The sequence below is a fragment of the Cryptomeria japonica genome, chromosome 11 (genome assembly GCF_030272615.1).
Source record: "Cryptomeria japonica chromosome 11, Sugi_1.0, whole genome shotgun sequence".
NCBI lineage: Eukaryota > Viridiplantae > Streptophyta > Pinopsida > Cupressales > Cupressaceae > Cryptomeria > Cryptomeria japonica.
In genome coordinates, this window is record NC_081415.1 from 639,245,701 (window position 1) to 639,269,656 (window position 23,956).

Consider the following 23,956-nt stretch of genomic DNA (forward strand, 5'->3'; position numbering starts at 1 on the left):
TATTAATATTTTTTTTAAAAATATGAATGTTTTTTTTTTTAATGAAAAGGTGGCATTGCCACTTAATATATTTTATTTATATATTTATTTAAGCTGATTCAAAGAGCTCCCAGAGAAAAAAAATAGAAAGAAAAACTTTGATCCTTACTCGATATTACATAGAAAGGTTGTGAAACTTAAATCCCTAATATGCCACAAAAGTACAATATATTTCGTATTGTCCAGAATACGAAATGTTGCAAATCATCTCGAAGTGTTGAATGCTTCCTGAAGTATGTTGACCATGGTGAAGTCCGAACCAAAACATCATGAAAGCTGTACACATTTACATAGTAGTCCACAGTTTGCCTTGCTTCATAAATACCCAAATCAACATCCATTCACATACTGCACAACCATGGAACCCTGCAATTATAATACCTCACATACTAACTTTTTATCATTATGAAAACATCTGCATAACCATGTATAATATTATCCTATACCCATGTCCTCCAAAATTATTTTTCTAATGATTGGAAAAGAATCGAGATCGCAATTCAGTCCCATCATATTAAGTTCTACCTTGGAACTTCCCATATTTGCCAAATGATCTGCCACCCGATTTCCTTCTCTATACATATGTGAAATAGTAAAATTTACAAATATATCAATGATTGCCCATGCTTGTTCAAGCAAATATCTTATCTGTCAATTATCAATATTTCTCTTTATGCAAGCGTTGATAATAATAGATGAGTCATCTTCAATGTGAATATAAGAGATGTTCAATTTTTTAACTAGTAGAATGCCTTCAAGCAAAGCATATGCCTCTGTATAATTATTAGTACCCGGTGGAATGGAAATAAATTTCAAAGGAAAAACACACCCTGCATGGTCTCTAATGCATACTCCTACTCCTGCATCACCTGAGTTCCCTTTAGAGGAGCCATCAAAATTCAATTTAAAATGTGTTGAATTCGAAGGATGCCATTTCACTTTATTTCTATCAATTTTAGTAATCCTCACTCTCGGAAAACAAGGTGATACGAGAATAGAGATTCCCTTCCAACAATTAATAACTTGACCATCCCAAGAAGTAAATTCTCTACTTGGATTGAACTGATTTGAAACATGAGCATTAACCAATTCTGATACTGATTTTTCAATGTAATTGAAAACATCAGAAAGAGGAGATGTATGTTTTCTAAAAATATGCTTATTTATTTCCCTCTAGATTGACCATACTACTGTGGATGGGATCACTTTCCAAATGCTTGCAAAAAGAGAGGATGCGTATAAGACTGGTCAGGACTGGAACAAATCCCACACATTATTTGGAAGAGGGATGCTAAAGGAAAGTTTAGCAAGCACAAACATCCAATAATTATGAGCAAAATCACATTGGAGGAGGAGATGATTGAACGGTTCATTATGCTCACCACAAAGTACACAGACAAATGGAGGTGCAATGTTCAATTTATCAAGTCTCTCACTGGTAAGTATTCTCTTGTGTAGAGCAAGCCAGACAAACATCCCTGCCTTGGGAAGAATACTGTCGTTCCAACAGAAGTTATAAGCTCTTTGTGAATAGGATTGAACCGACATCTGATGAATTGCCTTATACCCTTCCTTGATAGAGTACTTTCCGTTCTTCGCAGGGCACCATATCAATTTGTCTGAACCATTAGAGATAAAAATGATGCGGTTCTTGAGAATCAAAGAAAATTTTACCTTTTGAGTCGGGGAGATTGGGAGTGAAGCTGGATTCTTCCAAATGCCACGATTTGAAGGCTTCTCAAGATCATCTATGTAATCACAAAGATAAGATCCCCATTGAGTAATAAATTTGGGGATTGCATTTAGTACTAGAGATTCCTCAAGATTAAGGGGGGGGGAGACCACTCTATGAATCATGCTAGAAGTTGACTTCTTTGTCATTATGTACGTGCCAAGATAAATATCTAGTAATCACATTCCTAGAAGCCATCATGAAGTTCCAAATTGCAGAGCCTGAAGGAGGATCAAGGATAGTAAAAATACGTGATGGGGTAGGAGTATCTAAATACTTTTCTTGCATAATTTGACACCACAAAGCATGTGGTTTTGCATAAATATTCCAAACCAACTTTCCCCCAAAGGCCTTGTTCCTTTTTGAAATATTGTGTAGACCAACCCCGCTCATAGATTTACTTGTAGTCATTTTGTTGAGAGATACAAGCGGGATCTTTTTATCTTCTGAAAGATTACCTTTCCAAATAAAATTTTGAATAATTTTCTCGATATGGGAAACAATAGATTTCGAGGCTTGAAGGACTGAAATGTAGTAGTTTGGGATTGTAGCCAAAACAGTTTTGACAAGAAGGATTTTGCCTAACAGAGATAGCCATCTAGCTTTCCACACAAAAATTCTTCTTTTTAATCTGTCAATCACAGAATTCCAAAAAGAGGGTTTCCCTGCTCCCATAAAGAAAGGAATGCCCAAGTAAGAAGATGGAAGGGAATCCACTAGAAATCTCAATGTCTGGATAATGTCGTTAGACACTTTTTCAGAAGTATTAAATATGAATAGTTTAGATTTCTAAGCACTGATTTGCTGCCCAGATTTGGAAGTATATATGTCCAACATTTTCTTAATATGCCTTGTTTATTGAATGTTAGAACAACCAAATAGAAGTGTATCATCTGCAAATAAAGTGTGGGTGATGGGAATTGAAGTATTCGGGATGCATATCCCTTTCCAAAGACCCAAAGTCAGTTGTTTATTGACCAATCTGCTAAAAGCTTCAACCATGATAATGAAGAGAAAAAGTGATAGTGGGTCACCTTGTCTAACTCCTTGAGTGGCTCGAAAAAAATTAGAAGGGTTACCTTTAATAACTAAGAAATGTGCACCAGAGAGACAATTTTTGATCCATTTGCACCACTTATCCGAAAAGCCAAACTTTTTAAGCACTCTCAAAAGAAAAAGACCAACATACTTTATCATATTCTTTCAACATGTCTAATTTAGCTATGAAAGTAGGGGATTGTGAAGAGTTAATTGAGTGTAAAGCTTCATGGACCACAAGCGCACCTTCCGATGTTTCCCTACAAGGAACAAAACCTCCTTGTTGAGCAGATATTACTTTAGGTATCAAGGATTTTAACCAAAGATAAATAGCTTTTGTGAAGATTTTGTAAACTGTATTACACAAGGAGATAGGTCTAAAGTCTGCAAAAAATTGAGGGTTGTTGGATTTGAGGATAAGAGAAATATGGGTTAAACTGAAGTTCTTGAGTATAAAAGCTTTTTGTCTTGACTCCTCCAAAGCCATTAAAAGATCAAAACTTAAAATGTCCCAACACTTTTGAAAAAATAGCATGGTGAAACCATTAGGACCTGGAGACTTATTAGGAGCCATCGAAACTACCACCTCTTGAAGTTCAGCAAGAGAGAAAGGTTGCATCAGATAATCATTATCACATTGTGAAATCAGACAAGGGATGGAATCTAGCAATACCTCGACACTGGACTCCTTAGGAACAAAAGGAGGATAAGGAGCAAGAAGATTTTTAAAGAAGAGTTCACCCTCTTCCCTAATTTCTTGTTCATTAGTTAATTTTATCCCCGAAGAAGAGGCATGTATAGAAAAGATAGTAGATGCAACTTGCTTAATCTTTGCAGATGCCTAAAAGAACTTAGTATTTTTATCCCCATATTTTAGCCATAACTCCCTTGATTTTTGTCTCCAATACTCCTTTCTAGAGCACAATTCTTCCCAGTATCTTTGTAAATGCTTCTGCCTTGAGAAGGTTTCAGGGTTCATCCCATTAGAAAAGATAAGTTCGTTGATGTCCTTTAATTCCTTCTCTACATTTGATTTCTCTGCAAAGATGTTTTTGAATACTTCCCTGTTCCAGAGTCTGGTATTTGTTTTTACAAACTTCATTTTCATGTAAAGTTGAAACATTTTGTTCCCCTGTAGAAGGGGGCACTTACCCACCATTGATAAAGCAAAGCATGAAAGTGTGGGTGTCGAAACCACATTCTTTCAAATTTAAAAGAAGGTCTATGGTGAGAAGCTTCATGTTTATCTAAGCATAATGAAATAGGAAAATGGTTAGATCCAGAGAATGATAGAATATTAGAGCTGAAAGTATATTTCTAAAGTATCCATTCATATGAAGTGAGAAATCTGTCCAATCTACTTGCTATTTGAAGGGAAGTTCTCCGGTTTGTCCATGTAAATTGACCATTAGAAGGTGAAATGTTAGAAAGGGTGTTATCAAACACAAAAGATCTAAAGTCATCAATCACCTTAGAAGTAGTAGGGTTGCCTCCCTGTTTCTCATCCTGAGACAAAATGACATTAAAATCACCTCCTAAGATGATTTTCTGAGCTCCCTGCTGATGGATTTGGTAAGATAAGGTATTCCAAAGAGCATGTTTCTCATGGGGAGATGTTGGACCATAAATATTAAAGAGAGGAAAGGATAGATCAAAATTTTCAATAAGAATAAGATGCCAATTTGTCCCTTGGTTTAAGGTTTTTGTTTTGATTGTCCTGGGATTCCACAATGTCAAAATACCACCAGAAACCCCTACTGCAGGAACATGTATGAAATCCCATAGAGTCCATTTTTTTAAAATCTTTTGAGAGACTTCATCAGAAAGCTTTGTTTCTTACAATAAAATGATGTCTGGTTGGGAGGAATCCAGTTGCTGCTTGATCTGCCCCCTCTTGTCAGAGGCATTCAAACCTCTGACATTCCAAGATATGGTCCTCATTGCACCCAGTGAAAACTAGTCTACAATTGTAGACTGGATACTAGGCGCGATCTCTTCTTGGATTTTAAGAATCTTGGGCTTCCGACCTCTTTTTTTGTGTGCTTTAGTTAACAAAGGAGAAGAAGAGACTGATTGAGAAAGAGAAAGATGTTGAGAAAAATCAAATTCAATCTGTGTGGGAGGTTGAATAGGTTGATATGAATTGTGTTCATCCACAAGGTGATCAACATGACTAAAATCCAAAATGGGTGGTGAAGTATTAAGAGCAAGAGGCATAGCATCAATAGAAGGGACATCTTGAATTTTCAGGAATTCCTCGAAAGAAATTTCATCAATCAAGTTTGATGCAACAGAGATAAGGATATCATGTTCCATTAATTAGATATTTGGAGCATTTGATAAGGGTCCAGCAGTGAGAAGATTGCAATCAACCACATGGAAAGGTTGGCAATTAAACATCAAGCTATGAATCAAATTATCCTTTGCATTCTCTAAAATAGAAATATCCTAGTCTTGAGAGTCTGTGGGTCCCATGAAAGTTAAACTCAGAAAAGAAGAAGTGACCTGCCTAAAGAGAGAGGAAGCAAATATGTTCTTGTACAACCAATCAATCAGGATTGGAGAGCAGTGGATCTCAAAAGATATTTTCTTGTATCTACCCACAAGTTTTTGCAGAGAACATGAACCGGAGATAACAACTTGGTATTGAGGAGAATTCTTCCAATTGGAGGGCCTTGTTATTTTTTCTTTTGGAAGTAAAATGTTTGTCATACAACTCGAAAAGAATTGAGAAGGAATCGCAGAAAGAGGAGGACTTGCCTGTAACTGAACACCCTGGAAAGATCTTGCAATATTATCAACATTATTCAGAGGTATGGGACTCTCTGATAAGTCAGTTCCACTTGTTGTCCCACTTGGTGTAGAAGAAGGAGATGCAACAGATTGATAAAAGGAGCATTTATGAAAATCAGTCACAAAATCCTTGCAAACCCTGACTGCATCAATACCCGATCCTTGGCACTGCGAATTAAAATGGCCCAATTTATCCATACGGTCGTCAACATCTCTAGTATCCTATATGCAAATGACTTGATTCCATTTCCCTATGGAGGAAGTCATTAAAATAGAATTGGGAAGTGGCTTTGTGAGGTTTAGCAATAGGCATACCTTGACGTTTAAATGGGCAAGTTCATATGGGATAAGGTCATGCTTGATAAAAATACCCATTTGATTAGCCAAAATTTCCACAATATCTAGATCTCGATACTCAAGTGGGAGCCCCAGGAGAGAAATTCAAAAAGGTATGAAAAGGGGGGGAATTGAATCCAGACTAAAATTTGGAACCCACGCCAAAGTGATAATACCAACCCCTTTACAAAACCACCCCTTATATCTATGCACACAATTTCTATGTTCCTTGGAATAAAAAATGACAATAAAAAAGAGAGATTTTTTATCCATAAAAAAAAAATCCTTCAAGCCCAGCCAATTTTGTTTACCCAAAATGAAAATTGCATAAAGGAAATAGTAGAATGTAGTTTACCAATGAGGGTTGTGGCACGTAACAGATCTATTTGAGGTTGAATGAGATGGTCCGGCAAAACAATCTTATACACACCCTTCAATTTGCCCAATTTTTCAGTATTAGCAGCATTCTTGACCTTTGGCGAGATTGGAGCCCGACTACCATCTTTAGTTGAACCATTTGGGAGTTGCCCACTACCTTCTACATCTGAATTTTGTGCTAGTGAATCAAGAAGAAATGTGCAAGGGGTTTTCTTTCTCCAATTTTGTGTAACCTTTTTTGGTTTGAAGGGTGCTCCTTGGCATAGGTTGTTTATTGGAAGATTGTTTGGGATTGAAATAAATTTGGGGTTTATCAACTGGGTATTGTTTGGCCAGGTTACATATGCTGGAAGATTAACAGGATCAGCCTGCGACTCGGATAGAGAATAGAGTGAACGCGGTGATGTCCCCTCACAAATGTCAAAAGGGGCCTATGGTATTTGGTCTAGTCAGCATTCAAAACGATGTCGCAAAAATCTTCTCTCTCCCCTTACCCTACAACCTGCCTATAAACCGCTGGCCTCTACCAAAAGAACGTCTATCCTCTGATATAATATCGTGTAACTGCCACAGAACCCGCCTAACTCCCATGGGTCCAAGTTTGAGCAATCCTGGCTGCATGGCTCGGCACATCACTCAGGGTTACTCAATCCCTCTAGATGTAGCCAGTCGCTGCCACCCACCCACCGTTTGGCTACTGTTTGGCTTGTTACCTCGTGACGAGGGTTGCATGCAAAACAATTTAACCCTACTGGTCTTGCTTAGGGCATTCAATGGTAGCATGCGATGGTTACATGCGATGTTTGAAGGGCAATCTCGCCTAGGGCATGCAGTGGTTGCAATGCATGAGTTGTTTGCAGGGCATGCAATGGTTGCAGCTCTCGCTGCCACCCACCCTGCAACTCATGTCACCGATGTCCACCCTGTAGCTCCCACCATCTAATTTTGTCGCCCTCCCTACAGCTCTCGTTGTTGCCCCTGCTGGCCCCGTCGACGCCCTTGCTAGCCTCCCGACCTCGCGCTTAGTGCGTACGATGGCCGCCGCCCACCCTGCAGCTATCGTCGTCGAATTTCAGAGTCGTTGTCAAGCGTACAACCTTGTAAACCATACCATTGATAATTATAAATCTTTACACAATTGATAATTATAAATAACCTTTGCAACATAAGCCCCCTTCCTTCGCCTCAACTCTTTCTTGACCCCAACTGGGCAATAAGTAAGACCAAGGTAAGACGGACAAACGTTGGGCTGGGTCGTGGGAAATGCATCCAATTTAAGAAAAACATAATCCCCCCTTCTTAATAGCCCAAGACCATTCTTTATGGTTTGTCTCATATTTTTTACATTTTTTTTAGTTTACGTTTTATTTAAGAATTAATTAATTTTGATCTCAACACTAAATTTAAAAATCACAATTCTGAAAATAATTTTTAACACCCTAATTTCGCTTCACAACATAATCCCCCTTCCTTTATCACAACTCCTTTTTGACCCCAACTTGATAGTAAGACAGACCAAGGTAAGGTAGACAAGCTTTGCGCTGATGGGGATACTCTAGAGGTTAAAAAAAAAACATAAGCCCCCTTCTTAAATGTTTTATGAATATTTTTTTAAAAAGTATGAATTGTTAATAAAATAACGAACAATCGATATATATAAATAACCCTCGCAGCATAAGCCTCCTTCGTTCGCCTCAACTCCTTCCTGACCCCAACTTGACAGTAAGTAAGACCAAGGTAAGACAGACAGACGGTGGGCTGAGTTGTGGGAAATGCTTCTAATTAAAAAAAAACATAAGCCCCCTTCTTAATAGGCCAAAGTCATTTTTTAAGGTTTGTGTCTCATTTTTTTTGCATTTTTTAAAGTTATGTTTTATTTAAAATTTTATTAATTTTGATCTCAACACTAAATTTAAAAATTACAATTCGAAAAATAAATTTTAGCTCTTTCCTCCGCGTCAGCTTTTTTTTGACCCTAACTTGGCAGTAAGACCAAGGTAAGACAAACATGCATTAAGCTAAGTCACATGGGTACTCTAGAGGTAAAAAAAAAACATAAGCCCCCTTTTTAATGTTTTATGAATATTTTTTTTTAAAAAGTATGAATTGTTACTAAAATAATGTAGAATCGATAATTATAAATAACCCTCGCAACATAAGCCTCCTTCCTTCGCCTCAACGCTTTCTTGATCCCAACTTGATTGTAAATAAGACCAAAGTAAGACAGACATGCGTTAGGTTGGGTCGTGGGGAATGCCTCTAATTTTAAAAAAAAACTTAATCCCTTCTTCTTAATAGGTCAAGGCCATTTTTTAAGGTTTGTGTCTCATTTTTTTTGCATTTTTTTTAGTTTACATTTTATTTAAGAATTTATTAATTTTAATCTCAACACTAAATTTAAAAATCACAATTCTAAGAATAAATTTTAGCCCCCTTCCTTCACCTCGGCTTCTTTTTGACCCCAACTTGGCAGTAAGTAAGATCAAGGTAAGGCAGACAAGCTTTGAGCTAGGTCACGAAGATACTATAGAGGTAAAAAAAATATAAGCCCCCTTTCTAAATGTTTTATGAATATTTTAAAAAAATATATGAATTGTTACTAAAATAATGCACAATCAATAATTATAAATAACCTTCGCAACATAAGCCCCCTTCGTTCGCCTCAAATCCTTTCTGACCCCAACTTGTCAATAAGTAAAATCAAGGTAAGACAGACAGGTGTTGGGCTGAATCATGGGGAATGCCTCTAATTAAAAAAGAAAAACATAATCTCCTTTCTTAATAGGCCAAGACCATTCTTTAAGGTTTGTGTCTCGTTTTCTTTGCATTTTTTTTAGTTTATGTTTTATTTAAGAATTTATTAATTTTGATCTCAACACTAAATTTAAAAATTACAATTCTAAAAAATAAATTTTAGCCCCCTTTTTCGCCTCACAACATAAGCCCCCTTTTTCGCCTCACAACATAAGCCCCCTTCCTTCGCCTCAGCTCTTTTTTTACCCCAATTTGACAGTAAGTAAGACCAAGGTAAGACAGATGAGCTTTGGGCTAGGTCGCGTGGATACTGTAGAGGTAAAAAAAAAACATAAGCCCCCTTCCTAAATGTTTTATAAATATATTAAAAAAAAGTACGAGTTACTAAAATAATGCACAATTGATAATTTAAAAAAAAACATAAGCCCCCTTCCTAAATGTTTTATGAATATTTCAAAAAAATTGTTAATAAAATAACGCACAAAGAAAATTTTACTCTAAAAATATCATTTAAAGAACATAAGAATTTCACCATAATTATTTAAAAATGCATTTTGACTCAACATATTAACAATATGTAAATTTTTATTATAAATAAAACAAAATATAGTGTCGTGTCGTGTCGTGTGTATAATTTGTGTATTTGTGTGTTGTGTTGGTTGTCTTAGATCAATTAGGGGAGGCCAAACAAGCTTCCACCTTCGCGTGGTTGGCCTTGTTAGTAGAAAATGTTTGAAATAATATTTTTGAAGCTAAGAGAAGTTTGTGTAAATATATTCATTTAAAATAAATAATATTATATGCATGTTGAAATTCTTAAATAAAAAAAGAAATTATAATTTCTATTATAATTACTTTGTTTATCATTAGTAGTGTAAGAGTCTTATCTCAAACTCTAATAAGAATACACTAGTGATATATATAAAACATGATTTTTTTGGTCACAACATCTTAGCATATTGTTTCCCTATTGCCTTTGTGGCATATCACTATGTGTGTCTATGATATGAGAATAAATAATATTCCATATAGTTCATATTATATGCATGTTGAAATTCTCAAAGTAAATTTAAGAAATTGTGAATTCAGAGGTGAAAATAAAAACACATTTTAATTATTCATTATAGTTCTAGTTATACTTATTTCATTTATCATTAGTAGTGTAAGAACCTTATCTCAAACACTAAAAAGAACGCACTAGCGATATAAAACATGATTTATTTTTGTTATGACATCTTAGCATATTGTTTCCCTATGGCTTTTGTGGCATATCACTATATGAACATGGGATGTATGCATGACTTAACCACTATGTGTACTTATGATGTGTGTAAATAAATTATATTTTATATAGTTCATATTATATGCATGTTGAAATTCTCAAAGTAAAAAAAAATTGTGATTTCAAAGGTGAAATAAACATACATTTTAATTATTCATTATTACTCTTATAATACTTTCCTTTATCATTAGTAGTGTAAGAATCTTATGTAATGCCCCGCTAGGAAACCCCGAAGGAATAAGCCAAAACAAAAGAATAGAGTGCAATAATTTTTATTTTTTTTAAAGTTACACCACATTAAGATACAACAAGATATTAAAGATTCATAATTACATAGCGGAAGACATCAACTAACACCTAAAGAGTTTCCCAACGAGATTACTTAAATTTCACAATTCACTTAACTCACACAATTAATCCAATAAGCCGATTATCTTAATAATGAGATAATTCTTAATCAGGATAATTTCTTTCAGAAGATGGAAATATAAATCACAAGCAAAGATTCATCCATTAAGATCTATTCATAATCTTCATTCAAGCTTTTCATTAAAATACAAGCCATACATCTAATATTCTAACACACAAGAATTTCATCATAAACATATGAGATCTTTTCAAACATACTTAATTTCCTTAACAACAACTGAATATATTCCATTACTCTAAGTTACATTCTTTCATATTCCAATTTATTGCATTTAAAAGACGATTGCATACATGCATCTATGATAAATCTCATCTAAACCACTTATGCATTTGATCAAAATGACATTCAAGAAAGAACCGCATATAAACATTTAAAGTTAATTCCATCTTATCCACTTATACATTCTAACATAAGCTATTCATACATGATAAAGTTGAATAAGGGAAACATAAGAGAATAACATCACATAACACCATAATGATCTCGGAGTTCACCCCTAAAGGGCTACATCTCCGGGTCTGCTCAACTGCAAGACCCCTCTGATAATTAATAAAGTTAAGAATACATGAGGTTACACCATTACAATCCGGCCATCAAGGCGAAACATAAACAATATACAAGCGACCGCATCGGTCAATAAATACATAAACGATCCTTGAAAAGGAAAGGACCCAGCTGAACATAATCAAGCTAAAACAAAAGTCCATTGGAGCATCCACAAAACTGAGTCATCACCACCCAAGGTCTAACATGAAACCGATACTCACAAGGGCAAAGACAATAGGGCGACCCACAAACGTGCTCCTAACAGGACAAAACGACAACACACTAGCGAACGTAGGGACAAGTGTCATCACACAACCTGGTATGGTTACCATGGCAGGTCTTCATAGGTTCTGGCCCCATACACTGGGTTACCCTGGTACCCTAATCCGAGCCTCCGGCCCATCCAAGCCTCATGTGGACCCACACATCCTCTCGTGAAGACAAGGATGATGGTTTGCCATTTCAGGCCTTCTCACAGCATGTCGAGTCTGTGTTAGCACTCGTCTCATGTGTGAGGCACATTATCTTACTTAGAGATTACATTCTAATCTACTGATAGGTTATCACTATTAGACCCACTTTCGACGGGTTACCCAGCAGCCACTTTGGGCACGACCTCCAATCGAAAGCCACTTTCCCATACGACACTAGACTAAACTCAGACGAACTCAAAAACTAGGGAATACACATGGTCAGATGAACGAAGTTCAAGAAGGAGGGAACAACCATCTGGTCAAACACGAATCATCATTCGACACCCACACAAATGATATGACCAAATACGACATTACCACAAAACAACAGTCAACTCGGATCAGAGGATTGAAATAGGTACCCCAAATCAATTCATACGACAGGGTCCTATCAAACCAAGCACGACTTGCCATTACATAAGCAAAAGCGAATACAGAAATTAAACTCACAAAGGCAATAATCGGGAAAGACAATATTTTCTCATATTGATTTAAGCATAAAAATTGATCCAATTCTCTGATTGATCTAAGTTTTCAAAATGCATTGACGGAAAATCACCATTACCCGGTGAGTACAATACCACAATTTGCAATAGTACCATTGTCTATTTCTCAAACAGAGGAAAAATATAAATTAACCATTCATTTTACTAAATGAGAATATCAGTAACTAAACAATTTTCCCAAATGATACTTAATTAAATTTCCAAAAGCACATCGTTTAAATTCATAATGTCCAAGGGTTAAATATTCATTTCTAACATTTCCAGATGGCCTATATCATTAAAATTTTCAAACAATATATATTCTTGAATAAAGTATGCTTTATCTCGAAATTTTTTCCAATATAACAATATTCCATCTTCCCAAAATATACACAATCAGTATTAAATCTTGCATAATAATCTAATTAAATATTCATCAGCATATATACATTTATTCCCATTGATAAATATATATTAATATTAATTAATAATTGATTAATCACTTTATATATAAAAAAAAGACTTTTAAACTAATAAATTTATTTATTAATTTTTTTTATTTTTTTAACTTAAAAAAAATAATAAAAAAAAATACAAATTAAAAAGGGAGGGGGGTTTCCACGTGGTCCCCATGGGAAAGCTCACGTAGCCCCCAAAGGGGAAGCACTGCTTCCCAAGGGAGCACGCAGCTCTCCCCAAAGGGAGCGTTGTTGTTCCCAAAGGAAAGCACGCAACACCCCTTGGGGTGCGCTGCTATCCCAATGGGATACGCAGCTCCCTCAAATAAGATATCAACATTTTTTATTTTCCTTTTTTTTTTTTTAAATATTGCTTACTGTGTAAAACACAGTCTGAACAAAAAACAGTCTCCCAGAGACTAACAAAAAAAAAGATTTTTTTTTTTTTAAAACCAGAACCCCATTTGATATATATATATATATATATATTTTAAAACACACAGCTTCATATAAACTTAAAATGAGAATTTTCCCAGCAAGAGTAAAGTTTCAAATCCTTAAACAATTTGAAGAATATCAAACCATAAATAATTTCTTCAACAAAAAACCCATACTTGGGCAAAATGGGCATTTAAACTCAATACTCAACCATTCTTTCCAACAACATCTAATTTCTAAAATAGAATTTGAATTTGAGAACACCCAATGGAGATTTAAACAAGATTTCCTCATGAACAGCCATTTCCAATTGATATCCAATATTTAGTTTTTTTTAAAAAGAAACAAGAACAATACAACCAGAAATCAAAGAGATGGTTCTAAATCCTACCTTATCTCGCATTCCTGGCAAGATCTGCTGAAGAGCCCCAATCTGCAACTCCAGGAATGCTTCCCCATCCAAAACCCCCAAATTTCATCCAAAAAAAAATAAAATTTCCAACAAACATTTTTCCAAAAATATCCATCCTCCAAAATTTCCAAAAGTCTAGGTTATAAAGATGAGTTGACCAAAATTTCATTTTTTTGGAATTAAAATTTTTATTTAAAAATAATTCCCAAAAATTACTATTTTCCAACTATATCAACAAATTGAATTTCTTTTCCCATTTAAAATTGATTTTCTCACTCAACTGAAATTTAACCTTTCTATTTCAAAAAATGCCAAAAGATTAAATTAATTCTATTGCAATTAAATTTAAATCTTTCTTTTTCAACAGCATATACAAAATGCATTTAATATTCAAAATCAACCAGACATACGACTCGCAAACCCAAACAAAAAGGGAACACCAATGACGACTGACGATGCTCACTTGAGCATGACTATGGTCAACTAGGGTCTTACGACCACCTAATCCAACTCTAAGGATTAAAGAGGTACACTCAAACCTGCAAATCCAGGTGAAGATGAACCTCACACTCATGCGGCATTGTACCTAAAATCTCCTGCAACCAAGAGTCATACATGCATACATATATAAACTTAATGAAAGCGTTAGCCCGATATTAATACCATGAAATAGGAACACTAAACAACTTGCATACAACTAGTGTGAAAACCACATCAACAACGATGCACTAAATCAACACATCTGACTATAATCATAATATTAAGATAAACTAACCAAGATTAAACCAAGATTAGAAATTGATTAGGGTAGGGGTACTACATCTTATCTCAAACACTCAAAAGAACATACTAGTGATATAAAACATGATTTCTTTTAGTTATTACATCTTAGCATATTGTTTCACTATGACTTTTGTGGCATATCACTATGTGAACATGGGATATATGCATGACTTAACCACTATGTGTGTATGAGCTACCTTGTTCTAGTTTTGACAAATTTTTGCTAGTTGTAAGGAGGTGGTAGAAGTTAGGATCCACTAAATCAAACGTTTAGCAAGTAGTTGATATATCATTAATATCTTTATGTTGTATTTTGAAAGACACACCTTGGATACGACAACTAGTATGTGATGTTTGTCTTGTCAACATAGCTAAAAATGAATCTAGAAGGATAAAACCTACAAAGTAGTGTGGGATGCATTGACATTCCAATTTCTAGTTGGGATGTATTTGGAGGGTGAGTATTAGTGAACCAAGTAATGGGATGATGCATACAATAAGGTTGCATCCACTTCCTCTTGTCAATTGAGCACCATGTGTGAGTTAATCACTATGTACATGTATAATAACAACCTCATTTGTTATGTATTGTTATATTTATATCATTTCTAGTGATCACAACATGTAGTATGGGGTGCTTGTCTTGTCATCAGAAAAAATGAACTATGAAGATGATGGGATCCTTGATTTTAGTATAGGTTGAATTGAGATTCCTCTTTCTAGTTGGGATACATGAAAGGCTTATGTGTTGGTGAACTAGGTAAAGTAGACTCAAATATAGACACACATTTTAAAGTAGGCTCTTGCTTAAGTGATAGTAGAAAAAACCCTTATGTAACTACATTGGTAGACTATGTCACAAGGTGTCATGTGTTACCAAAAAGGATAATTCTTCTTGTTGGATATTAGATTGTGAAGGAGACATTCTTTGGCTAATAAATAGAAAATTTCAAGTCATTCTCATTAGATACATTTGACTCTACAAACTTTTTACTATTGTTATAGTGGAATTCAACAAAAGCTAGGGAACAATGGAGATTGAAGCATTAGGTTTCTTGAAGATTTAGTGACAGATATGTGAAAGATAACTTTTCATTCTCCCATTCATGGATTGACTATTGTATCACACTTATTTCAAAGTTGTGGTTAAACTAGATTGTGAATGTTAGGCATGTTAAACTATTCCACATCATTAGAAAATTGAGTCACCCACAACTGGTTGTAATGGTTGAAGAAGAGACGAAACATACATACAATAATGGTTGAAGACAAGAATGTAAATAAAGTGGTTGTTAAGTATAAACAAACTTTTATAAAAATAGATAGACTATACCTTAAAGAGTCTCTCTAAGTAGGATGATTATACTCAATTGTTTCAAGTAATAAAATTTGGTTGGATGTCGTCTATTTTGGAGTGGCCCATAGGATGTTCATTTCTTCAAAATAATATATTGAGCATGCTTTCCTAATTCTTCATTGATCTTCTTGAATTCTAGTCAGTTGTTTATTTGACCCACTTACATAGTTTGTGTCAAATTCTTTCAAATCAATTGCAAACTAATGGAGCTATGACTCACAAAGAAAGAAGAGGAGTGGAAAATAGTGTAGGTGGGAGAGCACCATGTGTGGCAAACCTTGCTCACATGTTAAGCACCTTTTACACAAGACTTAGTTGTAGATTTTTTGGATAAAAAGAGCGATTGAGTTGAAAGATATTACTAAGGGCGAGAAGTAGATGCTACTATATGTAGACTAGTGGAGCTCAACTTTGAGGAGAAAGTCTCCATTGAGGATAAGTTTGTAAGAGCCATATTAGAACTTGGATCTCCCAAGCTATTCAAGGATCTTGAACTCAAAAGATAATAAATTATATCATAAAAAGCATGAAATGTGCTTTGAATTTGAGTCAATCTAAGGCCCCCAAAGATTCATATAGATGAGCACAAAGCTAGGACATACCACATTGTGGTTGGACTTTATGCAAAATGAAGGCATTATGTAGTACCCCTACTAGTTTGAACTCATTAGATTCATATTTTATTATTGGTTGTTTTTCAGTGGATACATTACCATGACATATTATTTAGATTTTTATGACATTATGCTTTATTTGGAGATGAGATGTATAATTTATTTGCAGTATTTCAGTACTTGTGATTTATGACATTTTATTTATTATTGCTATGTACTGACATTTTACTTTATTTATGCAATGTGGAATTATATGTTGTGTATTTGCAAGTGTATTGGATGCAAGGGGACGATTTTCCTTCACTCATTTTGGTGAGATAGGGAACGTCGTGATTCTCCTTCATCGGTGTGTTTGTCGTGTTTTCTATATTATATATATGTATGTATGTGTGGTTCGGTGATGCAGGATAATGCATGTATAAGTACCGGGTAGGTACGAGGTATCGTCTCCACCTGGCTTCACAGGTCTGAGCGTGCCTTATATTTTCCGATGGAAGTGGAGGAGATAGTAGTTGACCCTATTTTACTCACTTACACTCGTATGAGTGTCGTCAGTTAGTCGTTTTGTCAGTTAGTTCGGTCTTCGTATTTTGTCATTTTATCTTTTATGGGTAATTGCTTGAGATTGTTTAATTTGAGTGTTTTAGTGGATTTAATTAATTAATTAATTAATTAAGTTTATGAAATTATCTCATTATTGTATTGTTTATGCATTGAGATTATAAATTTAGTTAATTAAAGAAATTATTAAATTAAGATGCATGGTATTAAAAATATATTTTTATTTTAAAAATAAATTAGATTAATTGTATTTATTATTTTCTAAAGTTATAATTAAATAAATGAATAAAAGGATTAATTGGAATTAAAATATTGTATTAATTCTTTATTTAGGAAATTAATTAATGTGCATGAGAAAAGTAAAGAAAGAATAATGTTTTTTAATTATTGCATGTGATAAATTTAGAAAATAAAATAAAAAAATTACTATTATTCTAAATTTAGGTTTTTTGTGAAAAAGCTATTGAACCTAGAATTTTAGTTTAAATAGCGGTTAGGTCTTTGTTGTAGTGCACAGACAGAAACACACAGGAACAGGTCAAGAATTTAGGTGAAGAAAATTTATTGGAAGTTATTGAAGGGATTAGGGCTCTTCTACAAAATTCTTCCAGGAAAGCTATACCAAGTTGGATGAATTCTTAGTTTTGTGTTTTATTAAAAATGTTTCTATTTTTCTTTGCTTGATGTGTGTGTAAAATAATTGTCAAATCCAAAACTCTCTTCTAGTGAATTCGAGTTTTGTTTGAAAACTCATGCCTGATGTGTATTCTTGTTTGTGGAAAGAATGTAATTTGTGAAAATTAGAAAAATTGTTATAAAAAATTTGTCGGATTTTAGGATGCATGGAAATTGCACGATTTAGGAAAAAGGGTATTTTACCTGAGAAAATTATCCTCTCTTGTTGGATTTGTTATGATAGTTTTTCAATTAATGGTACCTATGTGAGAGTTGTTGATCACTTAATGAATAAATTTAATTTTGAATTAAATTTATGAGTATCTAATTTAAAAATAAAAAATAAAAATGTTTGAATAAAATTCTGAATTTGGGTATTTATGCTGTTGAAACAATTTTTTTTATAAACAGTAATTTTAAGGTTTTAAAAGAAAATTTAATAAAATAAAATAAAATTAAAAAAATTAAAAAAAAAAAAAAATTAATAATTTATTTAGTGGGGAGGCATTGCCTCTACCAACGTGCACACACACTACCCATGGTAGTGGCTGCTGCCATAAGGCAGCAGCGCTACCCAAGGGTAGCGGCTATTGCCTTAGGGCAGCAGCACTACCCATAGGTAGCATGTGTTGCCATAGGGCAACAGCGCTATCCAAGGGTAGTGTTGACTACCATATGGCAGCAACGCTGCCTTAGGGTAGTATTTTAGTTTTGAATGTTATTCTAGTTTAAATTTTATTTATTATTTTTGTTATTTAGTTTCTTTTTATTATAAAAATAATAATAATAATAATATTATAATAATTATAATGTGTTAATATATATATATATTTAAATAGATATTTATGTATATATATATAGTTGTTTAATGTTTATTTGTCAATTTAAATATTTTTGTTATATGAATAAAGAATTTAGAATTTTATAATTTTAGAAAAAAAAACTTATAATTTTAAATTCGATATTCATATTGGAAATATATTAAGAGTTTAATTCATGTGTGAATTTATTTAATTTTATTAGACAAATGACAAGATGGATGTTTTTGGTATTAAAAAGTTGTAAATTCTTGTTATCTGGAAATTTGTAAATTGCATGTTATTTATGCTTTGATTGTTTTTTTAAGGAAAGATTGCCTGTAATAGGATCTTGCGTATAATGTGTTCTCAATCAAGTTTTATTGCAATTTTGATTAAATTGTCATTGTGTTCTATGATATTATTTCTCCTAGACCAAGTGTTGTTGTATAACCTATTTGATATGAGCCATTGTGTGTCTTGTCCAAATGGTCATTCTTGGGTTGGTATTTGTGTATCCATCACCTGTGTTTGTTAGGGTTGTTTATGGTTGTCTGTTTCGCCGTAGAGTTCTCGTAGAGAGAAACATTTCCTGTTAGTGTCCTAAGAGAGAGAGTGGCTTTCGAGCGGCGGCCGTGCCCGAAGTGGATGACAGGATAACCCGTCGAAAGTTAGTTAAAAAGTGATAACCTAATAATTGATTAGGGGCTGGGTATATTTAAATATTAATTAAGATAAATGTGCCTCGTGCATAGATGAGTGCTTGTACAGGGCTCATGATGTTACGAGAAGGCCTGGAATGACAAAATTACCACCTTGTCTTCACGAAAGGATTGGTAGGGTCCCCATGTGACTTAGTTGGAACCAGAGTCTCGGGAGAGGTTACCAGGAGAAACTCGAGTATGGGGGTTGGGACCTATGGAGGCTGTACCATGGTAACCATCAAGCTATGCGATGACACTCTCTTCTTAGAGTCACTAGTGTTTTGTGAGTTGTGTTACATGGATGGTTGTAGAGTCTTGTAGTCCTTTTGTACTTGTCTTACTTTGCTTGCTTGAGGGTTTTCTACTATCTCCTAGCACGGTGGGGTGGTTCCATTTCGGGATCACATGGTCGGGTGGTAGTGCCACTTCCCATTGGATGTTCTGGATTGTATCTTCAGGTGAGGAAAGGCTTCGCTGTGGTTTCTTAGTTCGTGGTTTATGTACCAGCTCTTGTTCGAGATCATTGTTCAGTTGAGACCTTGTGGTCATTGTATCAAACTTTTATGTAACCTTGATATTGTATCTTTGTAACCAGTGGTATTATTGGAAGCCATGTATTTATGGATATTGTAATATTATTATGTCAGTGAAATGAATGTTATTGTTTTGATCTTATGTTTAAATGGTTTATGGAAATTGGATACATTGGAATACTTATATTTCTTTATTATGAAATTTGGATGTATGTGTAGTTTTAAACTTAAGTATTCAGTTTAGCTAATTAAATGGATTAACTGTGGTGTTAATATAACCTATGAAATTAATCTTCGTTGGTTACCCTTAGGAAAACTTATGGTAGACTTCCGTTGTGTTGTTAAACGTGCAATGATTGTAGTTAGTATACTTAGTCTTTAACAAAAAGAAAAATTATTTCACCCTTTAGTTGCCTAGTTGTGTTGTTTTCCTTTAGGGTTCCTGGAGGGGCATTACACATTAAGATAGATAAGAGAAAGATTACAAATTAAGACCACATGATCAATCAACTAAAAAAAATCATGCCATAAAATACATAATATATTTATTTAATAAATTCTAAAATCTAGATGTCAAATAAGGAAAAATTTGTTAAATCGACTATAGACTTCAACAACATTTAGGCTAACCATTTAAAAGATGACGCAAAGGAAGTCTCTAAGTATATCAATATTACTTTCTATTCATTCAAAATAAAATATTTCACATTCTATACAAGAGGCCTATCGAGTAGTGCTCATAAAGGAGTTTTCATAGAAACAAAAAAAACGTGGAAAGAAAGGGTAGAAGAAAAAAGGTTAAACATGGTAATGGAAGACAAGATTATGAATAGAAATAAGTTATGTGATAAACATGGTTATGGAAGAGGCCAATTATGACCAACTCAACATGTGAATCAGATTGTGCATGAATTGGGCTACATTTAATGACAAACAACATTTTTTCTGTTTGTATTGTCAAAATCCTTTCATCAAACATGAAATTAGGATTTTGATCAAGGGATTCTTATGCAACCAAAAAAAATTTGTACAACTAATCAATCAACTCATCTTAGCCTTTAGATCTTTATATTATGAATGAAGCTATAAAGGGATGTTCTACAATATTTTCTCTTTCATTATCTCAATAACATTGGAAAAAAACTTGAAACTGTTCCTTTGCGAATCTTGAGTTAAATATCAAAGTATTATATGTATAAACCTTCAAGGCAATCCAGTGAATATTTTTACTTGAAATAAATAAAATATTGAGTTCATTCACAATGGTATGTTTTATTCAAATCCATAGAGGAAAAGGAAGTTGCGTAGGAAGGGGCTTTAGAAAAATGTCTTAAAATACTCTCAAAACAATGAAGAATGTGAGACAATTTTATCTAGAAAGAAGAAGAGATAAAAATCTGATATTTTTAATGATTTGTCTGCAAGTTTGAGTGATCTGAGAGTAACACTGGGATTTTTTTAATGGTTCCTGTGAATTTAATGTTCATTAGATTGGTCATATATTGAAATTATGGTGTTATTAATTGTCATCGCTCAGTAGATGTGTCGGTAAAAAATTGACGTCAATTTGATTGTCATTAAATTATTTAATTCTTCAATTGGACACCCATATGATCATCATCACCAAAAATATTCATTTAAATTTGATGCCCATTTGACTATCATCTATAAAGTATGAGGTCAAATTTGACATTCATTTATTTGTCATTTCAAAAAAGAGAGTTTGAATTTGATGTGTTCAAACATCATTTCTAACTTTAGTGAATTAAATTTGACTAGCATTTAGCATGTCAAGGATAAATCAATTGAATAAATTTGATATTTTTTTGATAGTCACAAATATTAGAAGTTAAATTTGATGTTTTTTTTTATTAGAGATAAAACAGGTTTTGAGGGGACCCGAACCCCTTACAACAAGTTTTGAAGGGACTTGAAAACCTTAGATTTTTCATGGATCTGAAACCCAGAATAGACACACTAATACATTTGGACTAGATTTCCAACTAAGGTTTCCAACGGAGAAGGTATATTGTGGCCAAATTTGATTTTTTTTTGAAAAATGCCCGCATTCGTCGTAATTCCGACAAAAATTTCCCATTTGGTTTCGACAAAGAAGGCATTAGCAATGAGAATTTTCTTTTTTCCAAAAAAGTGCTCGAGTTCGTTGAAATTCCGACGACAACGACCATTATAAGTTAAAAAAAAAGAAGAGGGGAATTCATTTGTATTGCAAATTTCCCGCGTAGGCATCCATGGCGACTTCAACCCCCAAGAACATCAAACTCGCGTCGAAGGCATTTGTGGCATTTCTTGCAATCCCGCACAGGAGGTAGATTCAAATTGCCCAATTTTTTAATTTCATGTTGCAAAAAATATACATTTGGTGGTTAATTGTCCTAGTTTAATCTCGTAAAACCATAGAACTGTGATTGAGGAGTGAGTGTTCAATTTTGTAGCAGCAATCCCTTCCTCCCGTATATGCACGTGTTGATTGTTCACATGAGATAACATCTCTTTGCAGCATCATATCAAACAATTCACGAGCCTTGTCCATGTTTCCACATTTTGCATTCATGTCAAGTACGGCATTTGCAAGTACAACACCTAACAAAATTCCTCTATCCTTTATGCTTTGATGGATGTCCATACCCTGTTCCAAAGCTCCCATTTTTGCACACGCAGGGAGGATGCTAGCAAAGGTTGTGGAATTTGGCTTTATGCCTTCCAATTTCATTTGCTTGAAAGTGTCTAAAGCCTTTTTGACAAAACCATTTTGTGCATATCCAACAATCGTTGCAGTCCACGAGACAACATTTCTTTTAGGCATTCTATCAAACAATTCTTGTTTATGCTTCCACATTTTGCATACATGTCTACCAAGGCAGTTGCAACTACAACATCTGACAAAATTCCTCTATCCTTTATGCTTCAATGAATGTCCATACCCTGTTCCAAATCTCCCATTTTGGCACAGGCAGGGAGGATAGTAGCAAAGGTCATGGAATTTGTCTTTACACCTGCCGATTGCATTTGCTTGAAAGTTTCTAAAGCCTTCTCAACAAATCCATTTTGTGCATATCCGGCAATCATTGCAGTCCAGGAAACCACATTTCTTTGAGGCATACAAATAAGTGAATTTGATATTCAAAACTATCTACAATGAATTCAATTCTTGTCCATTAGTCATTTATGTTTGCAATAAGCATCTTTCTTTGTTTCTCTTAATCTTTATTCATAGTTATGTGCATATTTCACATTCTATAATTAGGATATCAATTGCTATGGTTGAACACTAGCATGATGTTTGTGTTGTGGTATAGATGCGTGGAAACATAATTATGGGATTGTTATATTATAGAGATCATAAATCTAGATATCGCATATTAGTTCTAGCTCTTCTTGGATTGAGTCTAAAGTTGACAATGGACATACAGTCATAAAGCCATTATTAGCCAATCTATCCATTTCTAGTAAAGACAATTGAGAAAGTCATTTTGATATTGAGAGTTTCCTATCTGTTTACCTCTTGATCATTATTAAGCCATAATATTTAGGTCTATTTATCTCTCTTGCAAAACCTCTGTAAGTGTCCTAGATTGTCCCTACTACTCACTCTTCAATGAAATAGTGGAGTTCTAAAGATTTGTTGCACAGGATGGTGTTGAACGTATCAACAAGGCTAGCATGGAAGGCATGTTAAAGCTTCCACTTGTACAACTTACAACAAATGATTTGTTGATAGAAGAAATTCTTGAAATAGGGATACAATTGAAAGACAAGTAAGTACATACAAACCTCCTCAGTTGAAAGTAAAATCTGTGTATAAAAAGAGTACATTGAACCCCAATCCATAAACACAATAGAGATACCAATGGAGACTTAATTGGATGTAGCATGTCACACCAAAGTTGTTAGAGTATGCTAAGCTAGTACATAATGTTTCCTAAAGCCACATTAGTATTTTACCCAGATCATTATCTACCAAAACTAACTATAGTAATCCTTTTGAGGATTCATTTCATGGTGCTAGATCTTCATTTAGTTCCACTTCTTGTTGGAGAAAAGAATAGTTATTTCTTGAGGTAGATGAATATCCCATCAACAAAGGACAAGACCCTTTCTAGAATATAACAAATTCTACTCCAACAAAATATCATGGGGGTTTCACTAGAGATATTGAATAAGAGATAGACTTCTACTGCTGCATTAAAAGCATTGGCATGTTCTTCATTTATTGATGTAAACTCTCTATGATGCCACCACAACCAACAAAGGTATAAAAAGTTGTTTGCAATGCATGGATTTTTGAGATTGTCCTTTGAGAAAACAAAATTAAAG